General features: G+C 43.9%; 3 long non-coding RNA genes across 5 annotated transcripts in view; 1 reads left to right on the forward strand and 2 right to left on the reverse strand.

Annotated features, from left to right (window-relative positions):
* Positions 1–22,787, reverse strand: part of LOC112645416 (uncharacterized) — a 69,052-nt gene that overhangs the window by 33,721 nt on the left and 12,544 nt on the right. For 2 of the 3 annotated variants that reach the window (XR_007402613.1, XR_007402616.1), the window contains exons 1-2: positions 19,228–19,511; positions 2,826–3,023 (exon numbers count right to left, since the gene is read on the reverse strand). This is a non-coding gene — a long non-coding RNA (uncharacterized LOC112645416). Of the gene's footprint in view, positions 1–2,825; positions 3,024–19,227; positions 19,512–22,787 lie in introns of those variants that run through there. The other variant, XR_007402614.1, reaches the window with a different exon arrangement.
* Positions 3,013–5,957, forward strand: LOC125752633 (uncharacterized). The gene is made up of 2 exons (XR_007402618.1): positions 3,013–3,299; positions 4,865–5,957. It is a non-coding gene; the product is annotated as an uncharacterized LOC125752633 (long non-coding RNA).
* Positions 6,375–14,440, reverse strand: LOC125752632 (uncharacterized). The gene is made up of 2 exons (XR_007402617.1): positions 13,612–14,440; positions 6,375–11,280 (listed from the first exon to the last, which is right to left on the reverse strand). It is a non-coding gene; the product is annotated as an uncharacterized LOC125752632 (long non-coding RNA).

The raw sequence follows: 22,787 nt of genomic DNA on the forward strand, positions 1-22,787 counted from the left end.
AACTTCTCCAGAAATGAGACACAGAGATCACGTGCCCAGCTCCTACTGTATAGCAGTGACTATTAAAGGCTGGCTCTCTAGGCTTCACATCTTCTTTGGGACCGAAGCAGACAAGGGGACACTGCCTATGTTCTGTAACAGGTCAGTTATGCTCAATATCAAACTTTGGTTCACAGAATTAATGGTGGAAGTTGTAGCTACCTTTATCCTGGGTAAGATAAGAAGTTATGTTCCTGCATTCTCCTTGACTATACTGGAGAACCAATGGAAGTTCCTGGGTTGTTTCAAAAAGATGTGCCAGTTTATGGTGAAGAAGACCCTTATTTATGTCCTGAGTTCTCTTGCGTCCATTATACACAATCTAATTGTTGGAGAAGTCTTCATCAATAAGCTATATTACTTTCTACACAAAAAGATGGTTTCTGAACCCACAGCTGTGGTTGTCGTTTAGCTACTCTTACACCTACTCACCCTGCAGTCGTTGGGGGGATACTTGGCACCCGGAGGAGAGCAAAGGACTTTCCCCGCTTATCTACTGCCACTGGAGGCTTGTGTGCATGCTCGGGTCTCTCCCCGAGCCTGGCCCATTCTATCCTCTCACAAGGAACACTGGCTCACAACTGTGAGTGGAAACATTGATATTGAAACCCTAATGCTCAGCAGCCTGACAGGGAGGCCGGAGACCAATGTGCAAGTTGGTCTGATCCGCCTCCGCGTCTGATGTCACATGAACTTGCAGCCCGTACCAACCGACACACAGCTCCGTCCTGCCACAGTTGTCACAAGGAAGCTTATTTTGCTGAACTCCACCTAGTGACACCGTGTCTATGTGGCAAAGCCAGTTATTTATGCTGCATCGATCCTAATCCTTTCAGAAGAACTTCTACAACCTATGGTGTTACCTTCATCAATTGAGCCCCTCACCCCCTCAGCCCCCAGAGCACATTTGGTTCTTCTTGAATCTGTGTCTCCTTGATTTCTTTTTTTTCTTTTCAAGATTTTATTTTTTTCATCAGAGACACACACAGAGAGAGAGAGAGAGAGAGAGAGAGTCAAAGACACAGGCAGAGGGAGAAGCAGGCTCCATGCAGGGAGCCCGACGTGGGACTTGATCCCGGTTCTCCAGGATCTCGCCCTGGGCCGAAGGCAGGCGCTAAACAGCTGAGCTACCCGGGCTGCCCCTTTGATTTCAGTACAGTTTTTTTTTGTTTTGTTTTTTTGTGTGTGTGTTTGTTTTTGCAGCCTCAACTCTGTCCTGTTTCACATACTGAGCAAATAAAGTTCCTTTCAGGCAATGGCATGTCTGCAGCCTTACTGCTCCATTCTAGGCTGATTTCCTTCCAACCCTGTGTAGCTTAGGGTCTGTTGCAAGGCACCGAGGAAGAGGAGGGAAAACCAGGGTGATGGATAGAGAACTCCATGGCTTGGCAGGGGTTGGGGAGGGATGGGTACGCAACCTGGGTGATATATGCTGAATGGAGGATGGGGGTGGAGGTGGTTTCCAAGGCTGATGGTCTGGGACACGGCAGCCCAGAAGGCTCTGGGGATGTGTCCCCTTTCCCGGAGAAGTTCAAAGTCAGACACAGAGAACTCTGAACTGCTTGAAAGCATCTTTACCACTTGTAAGGCATATATCCCAAATTTGACCAGGGTAGAGCCAGCCTCTTGAGGACTGAGCTGGGGGAAGGGACAGCTCCCCGCAAACTCATCTTCAAGGGACCCATGTTGGGATGGGTGATGGTGAAATTCAGAGGGCTCACGAGAACGCGCCCCTTGGGTCAGGAGAAACCCTGTGGAGGGGAAAGGATGTGAGTGGAATGACCTTCCCCAGAGCACCTCGCAGGTCCTGAGGCTGCCCTGGAAGTTTGAGCCTGCCTCATTTCGATCTGTGCCCAGCATTGAGTTGGCTTCTACCTCTCCCTCTGCACATTCCCCCTCTCGTGCCCTCTTTCTAACAAATAAATAAATAAAATATTTTTAAAGACTATTTATGTATTATGAGAGACATACACTCAGAGGCAGAGGCGTAGGCAGAGGGAGAAGCAGGCTCCCCGTGGGAAGCCCGATTTGGGACTCCATCTCAGGATGCCAGGATCATGACGTGAAGCCAAGGTAGACACTCAACCACTGAGCCACCCAGGCACCCATTAATAAATAAAATTTTTAATAAATATTTTAATAAATAAAAAATCAGTAAAGAGGGGGGCACTTGACAGGATGAGCACTGGGTGTTGTACTAGTGTTGGCAAATGGAACTCCAATAAAAAGGTATACAAAAAAATCAGTAAAATCAACAATGGGCAAAAATGTCAAAGAGACATTTCTCCGAAGGTATACAGTGGCCACCCAGCTTCTGAGGAAATGCTCAACATCGCTAATCATTACAGAAAGCAAATAGAACACAAATATATATCAAGTCACACCCCCATCAGGATAGTCACCATCAACAACAATAAGCAAGGGATCCCTGGGTGGCGCAGCGGTTTGGCACCTGCCTTTGGCCCAGGGCGCGATCCTGGAGACCCGGGATCGAATCCCACGTCGGGCTCCCGGTGCATGGAGCCTGCTTCTCCCTCTGCCTGTGTCTTTGACTCTCTCTCTCTCTCTCTCTCTCTCTGTGTATGACTATCATAAATAAAAAAATAAATAAATAAAACAACAATAAGCAAAAGGACCCAAACCCAAATACCATAAATTAATGTGTGTTGGTGAGGATCTGGAGAAATCGGAACCCTGGCAAATGTTGGTGAAAAAGTAAAATGGCACATCAGACATCAGCTTGGAACATGGTGCCGGGTTTCCTCCAAATTAAGAAATAGACTTACCATGTGATGGAGCCAACTCCTTATTCATTTTACATCTGTAAGAACTGAAAGCCAACAGTATGAAGGGATCCCCGCTCATCCCTGTTCATCGCAGTGTTGTTCACAAGAGTCAAGATGTAGACGCAGCCCACGTGTCCACGCACAGAGGAACGGAGAAAGATCATGGGGCATCCAGCTCCAGTGGAACGAGCATCGATCCTAAGGAAGAAGTGAGTTCTGGACCCGCTGCCACATGAAATGAGCAGGTCGCAGCAAGACAAATACCCTATGATTCCACTTGTATGTCCTACCCGTCATAGTCAAATTTATAGAAACAGAAAGAAGACATGTGGGGCTGGTGGGGGCGAGGAGGAGCAAACAGGAAACTGTGGGTACAGACTTCCTGTTACAAAACGAACGGGTGCTAGAGATGCATTGTACGCCCCTGAGAATATTGATACCCCTGCTCATCTGTATCCTGGTTCCCGGTGAATGGTAGGGAATGTAATGTTATGAGTTTTTCACCATAATTTTTAACAGATTTAAGGAAGAAATTGGGGTGAAGATCCCTGGGGCCCTTGAAACCTTCCTGCCTTCCAAGAGGAAGCTCTGGGTGTGACCAATACAAAGTGTTGGTGGGTGAGGTTCATTTTGTGTTCCCAGCCAGCCCGTTTCAGCCTCCCATGGCAGCTCATGGGGCTCTGAGCCCCTCCAGAGTCCATAACGGGGAAGAGGCTCGAGGCTCCAGGGGTTCTCAGGAGTTGAGGGGCCAAGGTGGGAGGAGAAGGGCTGAGCAGGGATGGAAAGATGGGTAGAGGAGCAGCTGTGTGGGAGGGGGGCAGATTGAGGGATTCAAGACAGCCAAAGAGTCTAAGATGTGGCATTAAAAAAAAAAGAAGGAAAGAAAGAAAGAAAGGAGGAAAGGAAGAAAGAAGAAGAAGAAAAGGGAGCGACCGGGTTGCTGAATACCTAGAGCATGAAACTCTTTCCTCAGGATGGTGGGCTCAGGCCCCAAGTAGAACTTATTTAAAAAAAAACAAAAAAAAACAGGGATCCCTGGGTGGCTCAGCAGTTTGACGCCTGCCTTTGGCACGGGGCACGATGCTGAGGTCCCGGGATCGAGTCCTGAATCGGGCTCCTGGCATGGAGCCTGCTTCTCCCTCTGCCTGTGTCTCTGCCTCTCTCTCTCTCAAATAAATACATAAATAAATAAATAAATAAATAAATATTTTTTTAAAAGTTCTTAGGCTCAGTTGTTTGAGCGTCTAAGTTATGAACTCAGCTCAGGTCTTGGTCTCAGGGTTGTGTGTTCGAGCCCCCTGTGGGGTGCTATGCTTACATGGAGCCTAATTTAAAATATTCTTTTAATATAAAAATAAAATAAATATGAATACTCATTAAAACTCGGTGGTTTAGCACTTGCCTTCAGCCCAGGGCACGATCCTGGAGTCCTAAGATCGAGTTCCACGTCTGGCTCCCTGAATGAAGCCTGCTTCTGCCTCTGCCTATGTCTCTGCCTCTGTGTGTGTGTGTGTGTGTGTCTCACGAATAAATAAATAAAATCTTTAAAAAATAATAATAATAATAAATAAAATGAGGGGAGGCCTGGATGGCTCAGCAGTTGGGCATCTGCCTTTGGCTCATGGAATGATCCCAGTGTCTCAGGATCAAGTTCCACATCGGGCTTCCTGCATGGAGCCTGCTTCTCTCTGCCTATGTCTCTGCTCTCTCTCTCACTCTGTGTCTCTCATGAATAAATAAATAAAATGTATAAATAAATAAAATTAAAAATTAAAAAAAGAAGAATGAGGACAGGGGATGATGAGGGCGACAACTTAGATGAGCAGGTTGGAAGATTCCTGAGTCCGGTGTTCTGTGTGGCCTTTGAAGCTCCCTTGTGTTTAAGAATACCTTTGCCTTTTCTGAAGATATTACATGCCCTTCCTCCACTGTATATTCTTGGCTCCTTTCCTATAAATTATTTATTTATTTATTTATTTACGCATTTATTTATTTGTTTGTTTATTTTAAAAGATTATGTATTTATTTATTCATGACAGACGGAGAGAGAGAGAGAGGCAGAGGGAGAAGCAGGCTCCACGCAGGGAGCCCAACGTGGGACTCGATCCCGGGTCTCCAGGATCAGACTCTGCCTGGGCTGAAGGCGGCGCCAAACCGTTGGGCCATCGGGGCTGCCCTGCAAATTTCTTTTTAAGATTTTATTTATTTATTCATGAGAGAAACAGAGAGAAGCAGAGACACAGGCAGAGGGAGAAGCAGGCTCCCTGCGGGAAGCCGGATGCAAGACTCAATCCCAAGACTCTGGGATCGTGATCTGAGCCAAAGGCATACGCTCAACCCCCCGGGCGCCCCTTATGTACTATTTCAAATATAAACCCAAATTTGCCCGGTGAGGACAAGTTTCTCCCACAATCAGTTGCTTTGGTGTGAAAGTACTCAGATTCAGAAATGGTGTATGAATTCAATGGGCTCAAATTAGGTCAATTGTAAAGACTTTTCACCCTCAAGAACATGCAGTGCCCTCCTGTTACAACCACCCGACAAAGTGTCAACAATTTCGGAGCAGTGGATCCAGGAGAGTGAGAGCTCCAGCAGGAGCACCATGTGCATTCACTCAAATTGGATTAAAGGCTTGAGTATAAGATCTAAAACCATGAGACTACCAGAAGAAAACACAAGCAGTAAGTTCCTTGGCATCAGTCTTGGCAATTATTTTTTTGGATGGCAATGAAAGTCAAAATCAATAAGTGGGTGGAACCTCATCAAGCTGAAGAGCTTCTGCACAGCAAAGGAAACCATGAGGAAATGAAAAGGCAACCCACCAAGTGGGAGAGACATTTTAAATCATATGTCTGGTAAAGGATTAATATCCAAAATTTGGAATACCCAAAAATATAGAAAGAGGGGTGCCCGGAGTTGGGGGTGCCAGGGTGGCTCAGTTGGTTGAACATCTGACTCTTGATTTCAGCTCAGGGTCATGATCTCAGCATCCAGGGACTGAGCTCAGAGTTGAGCTCCGGACTGATTGTGGAGACAGTCTGCTTAGGATTCTCTCTCTCTCCCTCTGCCCCTCCCCCTTACTCATGCGCACTCTCTTTCTCTCTCTCAAATAAATAAATAATCTAAAAAAACCCCATAGAAAGCGATATGGTGAGTCCTCCAAATATTAAAAATAGAACTATCATCTGATCTAACGGTTCCACTTCTGAGTATATGACCAAAAGAAATGAAATCACCTCCTGAAAAACATACCTGCACCCCCAGGTTTACTGTGGCATCATTCACAAAGGCCAGGATACAGAAACATCCTAAAAGTCTGTTGAGGAATAAATGAGTAAAGAAAAAGTGGGAGGAAAAAAAAAAAAAAAAAAGAAAAGGTGGGAGGGATCCCTGGGTGGCGCAGCGGTTTGGCGCCTGCCTTTGGCCCAGGGCGCGATCCTGAAGACCTGGGATCGAATCCCACGTCGGGCTCCCGGTGCATGGAGCCTGCTTCTCCCTCTGCCTGTGTCTCTGCCTCTCTCTCTCTCTCTCTGTGTGACTATCATAAATAAATAAAAAAAATTAAAAAAAAAAGAAAAGGTGGGATCTCATACAATAGTATATTATTCACCCACAAAAAGGAAGAAACTCTTGCCTTTTGTGACAACATGGATGGACAACATGGATGAGGATATTGTGCTAAGAGCAGCCAGCGAGTCAAAGAGAGACAGATACTCTATGATCTTGATTACAGGTGGAATCTGACAGAGAACTGTCTGCGGTTGCCTTGCCTGAGGGGCAGGGGGTGGTGGGGATGAGTAAAGGTGATCAAAAGATCAAATCTCCCAGATACATAAGTCCTAGAGGCGTAATGCACAGCGTGGTGACTACTGTTAAGGATACTGCATTGCAGGGGCACCTGGGTGGCTCAGTGGTTGAGCGTCTGCCTTTGGCTCAGGGCATGATCCTGGGGTCCCAGGATCGAGTCCTGCATCCGGGTCTCTGCATGGAGCCTGCTTCTCCCTCTGCCTGTGTCTCTGCCTCTCCCTCTCTGTATCTCTCATGAATAAATAAATAAAATCTTTAAAAAAAAAATACTGCATTGCATTTTTGAAATTTGCTAAAAGCAAAAAGTATGACTACACAAAGTCATGGACATTAACTATGCTTATTGCGGTGATCACTTCACAATGTATACATATATCGAATCAGTGTGCCGTACACCTAGACTAATCCAACGTTACATGTCCATTTCATCTGGGAAAAAAGATATAAAAGGCAGTATTTCTGTCCTCTAAAGCCATCGAACAGAGAACCAAAATAGGGTGAAGAACATAGAGTGAGGGTTTCACGGGGAGATCCTGTTCCTTTGTATAGGAAAGTTAATGAAATTCTTCACTGGAGGAATCCCTGGGTGGCTCAGCGGTTTAGCACCTGCCTTTGGCCCAGGGCATGATCCTGGAGTCCCGGGATCGAGTCCCACATCGGGCTCCCTGCATGGAGCCTGCTTCTCCCTCCTCCTGTGTCTCTGCCTCTCTCTCTCTCTCTCTCTCTCTCTCTCTGTGTGTGTGTCTCATGCATAAATAAATAAAATCTTAAAAAAAAAAAGAAATCCTTCATGGTGGGGTGACATCTGAGATGGGAAGAGAGGGCGGGAGCAGTGCTGCGAGTCTCTGGACAAAGATGATTTCCTGGAAAGGGAATAGATGCTGGGGAGCAGGGGGAGACCCAAGCTTGCGTGAGAGTTGAGGAAGGGTCAGAAAGCCCCTGTGGCCGGAACACATGGGGTGAGTAGGACAGCGCAGTATGGGCAGGAGCCAGGTTGGGTAGGGGCAGTGCTACTCAAAGGGCTGTCTGCAAGGAGGGGAGGAGCCTGGCCCAGGAGGCAGACGGTCCACATCACTAAGCGCCCTGTTGATTTCCACTAACATTTTCTTCATTGCAAGACTTTCTCAACTCAGGCGCTAACTTGACAGACCTGCTGGAATCTTCTTACAGACCAGCATTCCTAGTAGCTCCAACGTAGGACCTGTGGGCTGCAGGGACTTTGGGTTTTGATGTGACTCACAGGTGAGCAACATAAGGGCTTTGAGCAGAGGAACAACCCTGGGTTTTTGTTTTTAAGATTTTATTTATTTATTCATTCATGAGCGATACAGAGAGAGAGAGAGAGAGGCAGAGACACAGGCAGAGGGAGAAGCAGGCTCCATGCAGGGAGCCCGACACAGGAATCGATCCTAGGTCTCCAGGATCACCCCCTGGGCTGAAGGCGGCGCTAAACCGCTGAGCCACCCAGCTGTCCCTGTTGCTACTTCCTAGAGGGGAAAAACTGGGAAACCAAGACACTGTGCTGGCTTCGGGACGCAGCACCCCTACAGCTTCTTGGTAGCAGCAAGGTCACAGGATCGAGTCCCACATCGGGCTTCTTGTGGGGAGCCTGCTTCTCCCTCTGCCTCTGTCACTGCCTCTCTCTCTCTCATGAATAAATAAATAAAATCATAAAAAAAAAGAAGTAGCAACAGCTTCCTTAGCAAGCTGGATCTACAGGCCCTCCTAGGAGTTCTTTCTGGAAGTTGCCGCAGGAGCCTGCTTCCAAAGATATAAGTAAAATAAAAATTAAGTTAAGTAAGTAATATTCCCTAAGAAAGGAAAGCAGGCCATTTACTGATGGGTGATGATCTATCGACTGAAGATTATGAGGTTTTCTTTAACTGAGATTACGAGGTTTTCTTTTTTAAAGATTTTATTTATGCATGAGACACACACACACAAGGCAGAGACACGGGCAGACGGAGATGCAGGCTCCTGGCAGGAAGCTTGATGCGGGACTCGAACCCAGGACCCCGGGATCACGCCCTTAGCCATAGGCAGACGTTCAACCAGGGAGCCACCCAAATGCCCAGATTTTGAGTTTTTCATTCCATCCCCCTGATGTCAAAAAAGGCGAGACAGAGAGAGAAGCCAGTCCCCATCATATATGGGCAAAGACTGAAGAAGTTTGGGCTTCTGGGACTAATCTTAATCAGCTGTGTATGGCTGGCCCAGAGCAGACCTATTTTGATGGGGATGACCCGAAACCCCAGGGAGACGTGAGCTCGTTGTCATGCAGCCCCTCTGCAGCTCGAACATGGAATGATTACTCTAGTCCCCATATCCACACCGGGAGCAAAACCGATTGGGGCTCCCTCCCAGGAGGAGGGACGTTCCTTCGTCTTGTATTGGCGACCACACTGGACGTTGCTGTGGTAAGCCTGTGTCGCTGTGTGTTGTGCCTAAGAGTGATCCCAGGAAAGCCCTGGCTTCTCTGTCTGGGGCCACTTCGGGGAGATGTGGGGGGAACAGCTCCAGCTCCCCTTCAGGAAGCCCCTCATCTCTGCTCAACACCCTCTGAGGCTACTTAGTGATTTTTCACCTTTACGTGCTAAAGTCTTCCCTCTTGGAAAACGGGGACTTGGTTGCTCCCTTCCCCATCACCACGACACATGAGCAATCTCCCAATAGTCTCTGCACTATTTTCCTAAGACCAATATTTAGTGTAGACGTTGTTATGTCTATTTAATGCCCGTCATGTTTGAGGCAAAGAGTTGTGATCACCGGCCCCAACCTTGGATTGTGGAGTCAAAACTGTGTATCTGGGACGCCTGGGTGGCTCAGTGGTTGAGTGTCTGCCTCTGACTCAGGGTGTGATCCTGGGGTCCTGGGGTGGAGTCCTCATCAGGCTTCCCTGCCCGGAGCCTATTTCTCCCTCTGCCTGTGTCTCTGCCTCTCTGTGTCTCTCATGAATAAATTAAAAAAATCTTTTTTTAAAAAATGTGTATCGGGATCCTTGGGTGGCTCAGTGGTTTAACACCTGCCTTTGGCCCAGGGCGTGATCCTGGAGTCCTGGGATCGAGTCCCACATCAGGCTCCCTGCATGGAGCCTGCTTCTCCCTCTGCCTGTGTCTCTGCCTCTCTGTCTCTCTCTGTGTAACTATCATGAATAAATAAATAAAATCTTTAAAAAAAAAATCCAATTGAGATTTTGAGATAAAAAACATCCGATTGAGATGTTTGAGATAAAAAACATCCAATTGAGATGTTTGAGATAAAAAATATCTGATTTCAAAAAAAAAAAAAAACGATTTCAAACTTTATGGGGTTATTTTATTGGTGGAGTGATTTTCTTTTCATTTGTGGAGCCTATAAAAAGGCCACAGGGTTATTGATGACTCAAATCATAGGCAAATTATTAGTAGTCATATGAATTTACCAACAAATTCATTTGTACTACATTGGGACCTATTTCAACCTATTTTCAGAGGGCTCACAAGATTTATAAACATAAAGGATGTAATTCTAAAGTGGCACAACTTCTCCAGAAAAGAGACACAGAGAACACGTCCCCAGCTCCTACTGTGTAGCAGTGACTATTAAAGGCTGGCTCTCTAGGCTTCACATCTTCTTTGGGACCGAAGCAGACAAGGGGACACAACTATGTTCTGTAACAGGTCAGTTATGCTCAATATCAAACTTTGGATCACAGAATTAATGGTGGAAGTTGTAGCTACCTTTATCCTGGGTAAGATAAGAAGTTATGTTCCTGCATTGTTCGTGACATGGCCGGACAACCAATGGAAATTCCTGGGTTGTTTCAAAAAGATGTGCCAGTTTATGGTGAAGAAGACCCTTATTTATGTCCTGAGTTCTCTTGCGTCCATTATACACAATCTAATTGTTGGAGAAGTCTTCATCAATAAGCTATATTACTTTCTACACAAAAAGATGGTTTCTGAACCCACAGCTGTGGTTGTCGTTTAGCTACTCTTACACCTACTCACCCTGCAGTCGTTGGGGGGATACTTGGCACTTGGAGGAGAGCAAAGGACTTTCCTCGCTTATCTACTGCCACTGGAGGCTTGTGTGCATGCTCGGCTCTCTCCCCGAGCCTGGCCCATTCTATCCTCTCACAAAGAACATAATAACATAAGAACATTTAAATAAATAAATAAATAATAAATAAATAAATAAATAAAATCTCAATTTCTTAGAAGAGGATATACGTAAAAATGTGGCCAGAGGTTTTGTTTGTCTTTTTTTTGTTTTGTTTTTTGTTTGTTGTTTTTTGTTTTTTGTGGCCAGAGGTTTTGAAACCTGTCACAAACTATTGTCACAAAAAATACCTACGTTCACCCAGGATATGTGTAAGAAAGAGGTTGGGTTTTCGAAGCCTTTCACAAAATCTTGTCACAAAAGAAATGTGTATGTTAGACCAGGATACATGTATAAAAGAGGATATGGTTTTTGAAAGCGTGTCACACACAAAAGTTGTCACAAAAAATAACTAGGTTCAGCCAGGAGACGTGTAAACCACAGGACAAGGTTTTGAAGTCTTTTTCACAAAATAGTATTAAAAAATACCTATGTTCAGCCAAGATATGTGGAAAAAAGAGGACAGGGTTTTTTGAAACTTTTCACAAAATATTGTCACAAAAGATACCTATTTTTTTTTTTAATTTTGTGACTTTTTATTTTTTTTTAATTTTTTTTATTTATTTATGATAGTCACAGAGAGAGAGAGAGAGAGAGGCAGAGACACAGGCAGAGGGAGAAGCAGGCTCCATGCACTGGGAGCCCGATGTGGGATTCCTTCCCGGGTCTCCAGGATAGCGCCCTAGGCCGAAGGCAGGCGCCAAACCACTGCGCCACCTAGGGATCCCAAAAGATACCTATATTTAGCCAGCATATGTGTAGAAAAGAAGACGGGGTTTTTTTTTTTTTTTTTTTTTTTTGAAGCTTTTCACAAAATATTGGAACAAAAAGTACCTCTGTATCACTATGATATGTATAAAAATGACAAGGTTATCAGAAGCTTCTCACAAAATATTGTCACTATAAATCCTGTATTTGGCCAGCTTATGTGTGTGATAAAGAACAGGGATTTTTGAAGTTTTTCACAAAATATTGAAACTGAAAATACCTACATTTTGCCACAATATGTATAAACAAGAGGAGAAGGGGTTTTTTCAACCCTCTCACAAGAAGCAATGTTAGGAGGCATGAGGGGAAAAAAAAAACAATGGCTTTCGTTGAGATAAAAAACATCCGATTGACATGTTTGAGATAAAAAAACACCCGATTGAGATGTTTGAGATAAAAAACATCGGATTAAAAAAAATCCGATTGAGATGTTTGAGATAAAAAACATCCAATTTCAAAAAAAAAATCCAATTTCAAACTTTATGGGGTTATTTTTATTGATGGAGGATTTTCCTTACATTTGTGGAGCCTATAAAAAGGCCACAGGGTCATTGACTCAAATCATAAGCAAATTATTAGTAGTCATATAAATTTACCAACAAATTGATTTGTACTATTTTGGGACCTATTTCAACCTATTTTCAGAGGGCTCACAAGATTTATAAACATAAAGGATATAATTCTAAAGTGGCACAACTTCTCCAGAAATGAGACACAGAGATCACGTGCCCAGCTCCTACTGTGTAGCAGTGACTATTAAAGGCTGGCTCTCTAGGCTTCACATCTTCTTTGGGACCGAAGCAGACAAGGGGACACTGCCTATGTTCTGTAACAGGTCAGTTATGCTCAATATCAAACTTTGGTTCACAGAATTAATGGTGGAAGTTGTAGCTACCTTTATCCTGGGTAAGATAAGAAGTTATGTTCCTGCATTGTTCGTGACATGGCCGGACAACCAATGGAAATTCCTGGGTTGTTTCAAAAAGATGTGCCAGTTTATGGTGAAGAAGACCCTTATTTATGTCCTGAGTTCTCTTGCGTCCATTATACACAATCTAATTGTTGGAGAAGTCTTCATCAATAAGCTATATTACTTTCTACACAAAAAGATGGTTTCTGAACCCACAGCTGTGGTTGTCGTTTAGCTACTCTTACACCTACTCACCCTGCAGTCGTTGGGGGGATACTTGGCACCCGGAGGAGAGCAAAGGACTTTCCTCCCTTATCTACTGCCACTGGAGGCTTGTGTGCATGCTCGGCTCTCTCCCCGAGCCTGGCCCATTCTATCCTCTCACAAAGAACATAATAACATAAGAACATTTAAATAAATAATAAATAAATAATAATAAATAAATAAATAAATAAATAAATAAATAAAATCTCAATTTTTTAGAAGAGGATATACGTAAAAATGTGGCCAGAGGTTTGGTTTGTCTTTTTTTTGTTTTGTTTTTTGTTTGTTGTTTTTTGTTTTTTGTGGCCAGAGGTTTTGAAACCTGTCACAAACTATTGTCACAAAAAATACCTACGTTCACCCAGGATATGTGTAAGAAAGAGGTTGGGTTTTCGAAGCCTTTCACAAAATCTTGTCACAAAAGAAATGTGTATGTTAGACCAGGATACATGTATAAAAGAGGATATGGTTTTTGAAAGCGTGTCACACACAAAAGTTGTCACAAAAAATAACTAGGTTCAGCCAGGAGACGTGTAAAACACAGGACAAGGTTTTGAAGTCTTTTTCACAAAATAGTATTAAAAAATACCTATGTTCAGCCAAGATATGTGGAAAAAAGAGGACAGGGTTTTTTGAAACTTTTCACAAAATATTGTCACAAAAGATACCTATATTTTTTTTTTAATTTTGTGACTTTTTATTTTTTTTAATTTCTTTTATTTATTTATGATAGTCACAGAGAGAGAGAGAGAGAGAGGCAGAGACACAGGCAGAGGGAGAAGCAGGCTCCATGCACTGGGAGCCCGATGTGGGATTCGATCCCTGGTCTCCAGGATAGCGCCCTAGGCCGAAGGCTGGCGCCAAACCGCTGCGCCACCTAGGGATCCCAAAAGATACCTATATTTAGCCAGCATATGTGTAGAAAAGAAGACGGGGTTTTTTTTTTTTTTTTTGAAGCTTTTCACAAAATATTGGAACAAAAAGTACCTCTGTATCACTATGATATGTATAAAAATGACAAGGTTATCTGAAGCTTCTCACAAAATATTGTCACTGTAAATCCTGTATTTGGCCAGCTTATGTGTGTGATAAAGAACAGGGTTTTTTGAAGTTTTTCACAAAATATTGAAACTGAAAATACCTACATTTTGCCACAATATGTATAAACAAGAGGACAAGGGGTTTTTTCAACCCTCTCACAAGAAGCAATGTTAGGAGGCATGAGGGGAAAAAAAAAACAATGGCTTTCGTTGAGATAAAAAACATCCGATTGAAATGTTTGAGAGAAAAAACATCCAATTGAGATGTTTGAGATAAAAAATATCTAATTGAGATGTTTGAGATAAAAAACATCGGATTAAAAAAAAAACCGATTTCAAACTTTATGGGGTTATTTTATTGGTGGAGTGATTTTCGTTTCATTTGTGGAGCCTATAAAAAGGCCACAGGGTTATTGATGACTCAAATCATAGGCAAATTATTAGTAGTCATATGAATTTACCAACAAATTCATTTGTACTACTTTGGGACCTATTTCAACCTATTTTCAGAGGGCTCACAAGATTTATAAACATAAAGGATGTAATTCTAAAGTGGCACAACTTCTCCAGAAAAGAACACAGAGGACACGTCTCCAGCTCCTACTGTGTAGCAGTGACTATTAAAGGTTGGCTCTCTAGGCTTCACATCTTCTTTGGGACCGAAGCAGACAAGGGGACACAACTATGTTCTGTAACAGGTCAGTTATGCTCAATATCAAACTTTGGATCACAGAATTAATGGTGGAAGTTGTAGCTACCTTTATCCTGGGTAAGATAAGAAGTTATGTTCCTGCATTGTTCGTGACATGGCCGGACAACCAATGGAAATTCCTGGGTTGTTTCAAAAAGATGTGCCAGTTTATGGTGAAGAAGACCCTTATTTATGTCCTGAGTTCTCTTGCGTCCATTATACACAATCTAATTGTTGGAGAAGTCTTCATCAATAAGCTATATTACTTTCTACACAAAAAGATGGTTTCTGAACCCACAGCTGTGGTTGTCGTTTAGCTACTCTTACACCTACTCACCCTGCAGTCGTTGGGGGGATACTTGGCACCCGGAGGAGAGCAAAGGACTTTCCTCGCTTATCTACTGCCACTGGAGGCTTGTGTGCATGCTCGGCTCTCTCCCCGAGCCTGGCCCATTCTATCCTCTCACAAAGAACATAATAACATAAGAACATTTAAATAAATAAATAATAATAAATAAATAAATAAATAAATAAATAAATAAATAAAATCTCAATTTTTTAGAAGAGGATATACGTAAAAATGTGGCCAGAGGTTTTGTTTGTCTTTTTTTTGTTTTGTTTTTTGTTTGTTGTTTTTTGTTTTTTGTGGCCAGAGGTTTTGAAACCTGTCACAAACTATTGTCACAAAAAATACCTACGTTCACCCAGGATATGTGTAAGAAAGAGGTTGGGTTTTCGAAGCTTTTCACAAAATCTTGTCACAAAAGAAATGTGTATGTTAGACCAGGATACATGTATAAAAGAGGATATGGTTTTTGAAAGCGTGTCACACACAAAAGTTGTCACAAAAAATAACTAGGTTCAGCCAGGAGACGTGTAAAACACAGGACAAGGTTTTGAAGTCTTTTTCACAAAATAGTATTACAAAATACCTATGTTCAGCCAAGATATGTGGAAAAAAGAGGACAGGGTTTTTTGAAACTTTTCACAAAATATTGTCACAAAAGATACCTATATTTTTTTTTAATTTTGTGACTTTTTATTTTTTTTTAATTTTTTTTATTTATTTATGATAGTCACAGAGAGAGAGAGAGAGAGAGGCAGAGACACAGGCAGAGGGAGAAGCAGGCTCCATGCACTGGGAGCCCGATGTGGGATTCCTTCCCGGGTCTCCAGGATAGCGCCCTAGGCCGAAGGCAGGCGCCAAACCGCTGCGCCACCTAGGGATCCCAAAAGATACCTATATTTAGCCAGCATATGTGTAGAAAAGAAGACGGGGTTTTTTTTTTTTTTTTTTTGAAGCTTTTCACAAAATATTGGAACAAAAAGTACCTCTGTATCACTATGATATGTATAAAAATGACAAGGTTATCTGAAGCCTCTCACAAAATATTGTCACTATAAATCCTGTATTTGGCCAGCTTATGTGTGTGATAAAGAACAGGGTTTTTTGAAGTTTTTCACAAAATATTGAAACTGAAAATACCTACATTTTGCCACAATATGTATAAACAAGAGGACAAGGGGTTTTTTCAACCCTCTCACAAGAAGCAATGTTAGGAGGCATGAGGGGAAAAAAAAAACAATGGCTTTCGTTGAGATAAAAAACATCCGATTGACATGTTTGAGATAAAAAAACACCCGATTGAGATGTTTGAGATAAAAAACATCGGATTAAAAAAAATCCGATTGAGATGTTTGAGATAAAAAACATCCAATTTCAAAAAAAAAATCCAATTTCAAACTTTATGGGGTTATTTTTATTGATGGAGGATTTTCCTTACATTTGTGGAGCCTATAAAAAGGCCACAGGGTCATTGACTCAAATCATAAGCAAATTATTAGTAGTCATATAAATTTACCAACAAATTGATTTGTACTATTTTGGGACCTATTTCAACCTATTTTCAGAGGGCTCACAAGATTTATAAACATAAAGGATGTAATTCTAAAGTGGCACAACTTCTCCAGAAATGAGACACAGAGATCACGTGCCCAGCTCCTACTGTGTAGCAGTGACTATTAAAGGCTGGCTCTCTAGGCTTCACATCTTCTTTGGGACCGAAGCAGACAAGGGGACACTGCCTATGTTCTGTAACAGGTCACTTATGCTCAATATCAAACTTTGGTTCACAGAATTAATGGTGGAAGTTGTAGCTACCTTTATCCTGGGTAAGATAAGAAGTTATGTTCCTGCATTGTTTGTGACATGGCCGGACAACCAATGGAAATTCCTGGGTTGTTTCAAAAAGATGTGCCAGTTTATGGTGAAGAAGACCCTTATTTATGTCCTGAGTTCTCTTGCGTCCATTATACACAATCTAATTGTTGGAGAAGTCTTCATCAATAAGCTATATTACTTTCTACACAAAAAGATGGTTTCTGAACCCACAGCTGTGGTTGTCGTTTAGCTACTCTTACACCTACTCACCCTGCAGTCGTTGGGGGGATACTTGGCACCCGGAGGAGAGCAAAGGACTTTCCTCGCTTATCTACTGCCACTGGAGGCTTGTGTGCACGCTCGGCTCTCTCCCCGAGCCTGGCCCATTCTGTCCTCTCACAAGGAACACTGGCTCACAACTGTGAGTGGAAACATTGATATTGAAACCCTAATGCTCAGCTGCCTGACAGGGCGGCCGGAGACCAATGTGCAAGTTGGTCTGATCCGCCTCTGCGTCTGATGTCACATGAACTTGCAGCCCGTACCAACCGACACACAGCTCCGTTCTGCCACAGTTGTCACAAGGAAGCTTATTTCGCTGAACTCCACCCAGTGACACCGTCTCTATGTGGCAAAGCCAGTTATTTATGCTGCATCGATCCTAATCCTTTCAGAAGAACTTCTACAACCTATGGTGTTACCTTCATCAATTGAGCCCCTCACCCCCTCAGCCCCCAGAGCACATTTGGTTCTTCTTGAATCTGTGTCTCCTTGATTTCTTTTTTTTCTTTTCAAGATTTTATTTTTTTCATCAGAGACACACACACAGAGAGAGAGAGAAAGAGAGAGAGTCAAAGACACAGGCAGAGGGAGAAGCAGGCTCCATGCAGGGAGCCCGACGTGGGACTTGATCCCGTGTCTCTAGGATTAGGCCCTGGGCTGAGGCAGTGCTAAACCGCTGAGCTACCCGGGCTGCCCCTTTGATTTCAGTACAGTTTTTTTTGTTTTGTTTTTTTGTGTGTGTGTTTGTCTTTGCAGCCTCAACTCTGTCCTGTTTCACATACTGAGCAAATAAAGTTCCTTTCAGGCAATGGCATGTCTGCAGCCTTACTGCTCCATTCTAGGCTGATTTCCTTCCAACCCTGTGTAGCTTAGGGTCTGTTGCAAGGCACCGAGGAAGAGGACGGAAAACCAGGGTGATGGATAGAGAACTCCATGGCTTGGCAGGGGTTGGGGAGGGATGGGTACGCAACCTGGGTGATATATGCTGAATGGAGGATGGGGGTGGAGGTGGTTTCCAAGGCTGATGGTCTGGGACACGGCAGCCCAGAAGGCTCTGGGGATGTGTCCCCTTTCCCGGAGAAGTTCAAAGTCCGACACAGAGAACTCTGAACTGCTTGAAAGCATCTTTACCACTTGTAAGGCATATATCCCAAATTTGACCAGGGTAGAGCCAGCCTCTTGAGGACTGAGCTGGGGGAAGGGACAGCTCCCCGCAAACTCATCTTCAAGGGACCCATGTTGGGATGGGTGATGGTGAAATTCAGAGGGCTCACGAGAACGCGCCCCTTGGGTCAGGAGAAACCCTGTGGAGGGGAAAGGATGTGAGTGGAATGACCTTCCCCAGAGCACCTCGCAGGTCCTGAGGCTGCCCTGGAAGTTTGAGCCTGCCTCATTTCGATCTGTGCCCAGCATTGAGTTGGCTTCTACCTCTCCCTCTGCACATTCCCCCTCTCGTGCCCTCTTTCTAACAAATAAATAAATAAAATATTTTTAAAGACTATTTATGTATTATGAGAGACATACACTCAGAGGCAGAGGCGTAGGCAGAGGGAGAAGCAGGCTCCCCGTGGGAAGCCCGATTTGGGACTCCATCTCAGGATGCCAGGATCATGACGTGAAGCCAAGGTAGACACTCAACCACTGAGCCACCCAGGCACCCATTAATAAATAAAATTTTTAATAAATATTTTAATAAATAAAAAATCAGTAAAGAGGGGGGCACTTGACAGGATGAGCACTGGGTGTTGTACTAGTGTTGGCAAATGGAACTCCAATAAAAAGGTATACAAAAAAATCAGTAAAATCAACAATGGGCAAAAATGTCAAAGAGACATTTCTCCGAAGGTATACAGTGGCCACCCAGCTTCTGAGGAAATGCTCAACATCGCTAATCATTACAGAAAGCAAATAGAACACAAATATATATCAAGTCACACCCCCATCAGGATAGTCACCATCAACAACAATAAGCAAGGGATCCCTGGGTGGCGCAGCGGTTTGGCGCCTGCCTTTGGCCCAGGGCGCGATCCTGGAGACCCGGGATCGAATCCCACGTCGGGCTCCCGGTGCATGGAGCCTGCTTCTCCCTCTGCCTATGTCTTTGACTCTCTCTCTCTCTCTCTCTCTCTCTCTGTGTGACTATCATAAATAAAAAAATAAATAAATAAAAAAACATAAGCAAAAGGACCCCAAACCCAAATACCATAAATTAATGTGTGTTGGTGAGGATCTGGAGAAATCGGAACCCTGGCAAATGTTGGTGAAAAAGTAAAATGGCACATCAGACATCAGCTTGGAACATGGTGCCGGGTTTCCTCCAAATTAAGAAATAGACTTACCATGTGATGGAGCCAACTCCTTATTCATTTTACATCTGTAAGAACTGAAAGCCAACAGTATGAAGGGATCCCCGCTCATCCCTGTTCATCGCAGTGTTGTTCACAAGAGTCAAGATGTAGACGCAGCCCACGTGTCCACGCACAGAGGAACGGAGAAAGATCATGGGGCATCCAGCTCCAGTGGAACGAGCATCGATCCTAAGGAAGAAGTGAGTTCTGGACCCGCTGCCACATGAAATGAGCAGGTCGCAGCAAGACAAATACCCTATGATTCCACTTGTATGTCCTACCCGTCATAGTCAAATTTATAGAAACAGAAAGAAGACATGTGGGGCTGGTGGGGGCGAGGAGGAGCAAACAGGAAACTGTGGGTACAGACTTCCTGTTACAAAACGAACGGGTGCTAGAGATGCATTGTACGCCCCTGAGAATATTGATACCCCTGCTCATCTGTATCCTGGTTCCCGGTGAATGGTAGGGAATGTAATGTTATGAGTTTTTCACCATAATTTTTAACAGATTTAAGGAAGAAATTGGGGTGAAGATCCCTGGGGCCCTTGAAACCTTCCTGCCTTCCAAGAGGAAGCTCTGGGTGTGACCAATACAAAGTGTTGGTGGGTGAGGTTCATTTTGTGTTCCCAGCCAGCCCGTTTCAGCCTCCCATGGCAGCTCATGGGGCTCTGAGCCCCTCCAGAGTCCATAACAGGGAAGAGGCTCGAGGCTCCAGGGGTTCTCAGGAGTTGAGGGGCCAAGGTGGGAGGAGAAGGGCTGAGCAGGGATGGAAAGATGGGTAGAGGAGCAGCTGTGTGGCAGGGGGGCAGATTGAGGGATTCAAGACAGCCAAAGAGTCTAAGATGTGGCATTAAAAAAAAAAAGAAGGAAAGAAAGAAAGAAAGGAGGAAAGGAAGAAAGAAGAAGAAGAAAAGGGAGCGACCGGGTTGCTGAATACCTAGAGCATGAAACTCTTTCCTCAGGATGGTGGGCTCAGGCCCCAAGTAGAACTTATTTAAAAAAAAACAAAAAAAAAAACAGGGATCCCTGGGTGGCTCAGCAGTTTGGCGCCTGCCTTTGGCCCGGGGCACGATGCTGAGGTCCCGGGATCGAGTCCTGAATCGGGCTCCTGGCATGGAGCCTGCTTCTCCCTCTGCCTGTGTCTCTGCCTCTCTCTCTCTTAAATAAATAAATAAATAAATAAATAAATAAATAAATAAATAAATAAATAAATGTTTTTTTAAAAGTTCTTAGGCTCAGTTGTTTGAGCGTCTAAGTTATGAACTCAGCTCAGGTCTTGGTCTCAGGGTTGTGTGTTCGAGCCCCCTGTGGGGTGCTATGCTTACATGGAGCCTAATTTAAAATATTCTTTTAATATAAAAATAAAATAAATAGGGATCCGTGGGTGGCGCAGTGGTTTAGCGCCTGCCTTTGGCCCAGGGCACGATCCTGGAGACCCGGGATCGAATCCCACGTCGGGCTCCCGGTGCATGGAGCCTGCTTCTCCCTCTGCCTGTGTCTCTGCCTCTCTCTCTCTCTCTCTGTGACTATCATAAAATAAATAAAAAAATTTTAAGAAAAAAATTTTTTTTAAATAAAATAAATATGAATACTCATTAAAACTCGGCGGTTTAGCACTTGCCTTCAGCCCAGGGCACGATCCTGGAGTCCTAAGATCGAGTTCCACGTCTGGCTCCCTGCATGAAGCCTGCTTCTCCCTCTGCCTATGTCTCTGCCTCTGTGTGTGTGTGTGTGTGTGTGTGTGTGTGTGTGTGTCTCACGAATAAATAAATAAAATCTTTAAAAAAATAATAATAATAATAAATAAAATGAGGGGAGGCCTGGATGGCTCAGCAGTTGGGCATCTGCCTTTGGCTCATGGCATGATCCCAGTGTCTCAGGATCAAGTTCCACATCGGGCTTCCTGGATGGAGCCTGCTTCTCTCTGCCTATGTCTCTGCTCTCTCTCTTACTCTGTGTCTCTCATGAATAAATAAATAAAATGTAAAAATAAATAAAATTAAAAATTAAAAAAAGAAGAATGAGGACAGGGGATGATGAGGGCGACAACTTAGATGAGCAGGTTGGAAGATTCCTGAGTCCGGTGTTCTGTGTGGCCTTTGAAGCTCCCTTGTGTTTAAGAATACCTTTGCCTTTTCTGAAGATATTACATGCCCTTCCTCCACTGTATATTCTTGGCTCCTTTCCTATAAATTATTTATTTATTTATTTATTTACGCATTTATTTATTTATTTGTTCGTTTATTTTAAAAGATTATGTATTTATTTATTCATGACAGGCGGAGAGAGAGAGAGAGGCAGAGGGAGAAGCAGGCTCCACGCAGGGAGCCCAACGTGGGACTCGATCCCGGGTCTCCAGGATCAGACTCTGCCTGGGCTGAAGGCGGCGCCAAACCATTGGGCCATCGGGGCTGCCCTGCAAATTTCTTTTTAAGATTTTATTTATTTATTCATGAGAGAAACAGAGAGAAGCAGAGACACAGGCAGAGGGAGAAGCTGGCTCCCTGCGGGAAGCCGGATGCAAGACTCAATCCCAAGACTCTGGGATCGTGATCTGAGCCAAAGGCATACGCTCAACCCCCCGGGCGCCCCTTATGTACTATTTCAAATATAAACCCAAATTTGCCCGGTGAGGACATGTTTCTCCCACAATCAGTTGCTTTGGTGTGAAAGTACTCAGATTCAGAAATGGTGTATGAATTCAATGGGCTCAAATTAGGTCAATTGTAAAGACTTTTCACCCTCAAGAACATGCAGTGCCCTCCTGTTACAACCACCCGACAAAGTGTCAACAATTTCGGAGCAGTGGATCCAGGAGAGTGAGAGCTCCAGCAGGAGCACCATGTGCATTCACTCAAATTGGATTAAAGGCTTGAGTATAAGATCTAAAACCATGAGACTACCAGAAGAAAACACAAGCAGTAAGTTCCTTGGCATCAGTCTTGGCAATTATTTTTTTGGATGGCAATGAAAGTCAAAATCAATAAGTGGGTGGAACCTCATCAAGCTGAAGAGCTTCTGCACAGCAAAGGAAACCATGAGGAAATGAAAAGGCAACCCACCAAGTGGGAGAGACATTTTAAATCATATGTCTGGTAAGGATTAATATCCAAAATTTGGAATACCCAAAAATATAGAAAGAGGGGTGCCCGGAGTTGGGGGTGCCAGGGTGGCTCAGTTGGTTGAACATCTGACTCTTGATTTCAGCTCAGGGTCATGATCTCAGCATCCAGGGCCTGAGCTCAGAGTTGAGCTCCGGACTGATTGTGGAGACAGTCTGCTTAGGATTCTCTCTCTCTCCCTCTGCCCCTCCCCCTCACTCATGCGCACTCTCTTGCTCTCTCTCAAATAAATGAATAATCTAAAAAAACCCCACAGAAAGCAATATGGTGAGTCCTCCAAATATTAAAAATAGAACTATCATCTGATCTAACGGTTCCACTTCTGGGTATATGACCAAAAGAAATGAAATCACCTCCTGAAAAACATACCTGCACCCCCAGGTTTACGGTGGCATCATTCACAAAGGCCAGGATACAGAAACATCC

The sequence above is a fragment of the Canis lupus genome, chromosome 1 (assembly GCF_003254725.2).
Source record: "Canis lupus dingo isolate Sandy chromosome 1, ASM325472v2, whole genome shotgun sequence".
Classification (NCBI taxonomy): Eukaryota; Metazoa; Chordata; class Mammalia; order Carnivora; family Canidae; genus Canis; species Canis lupus.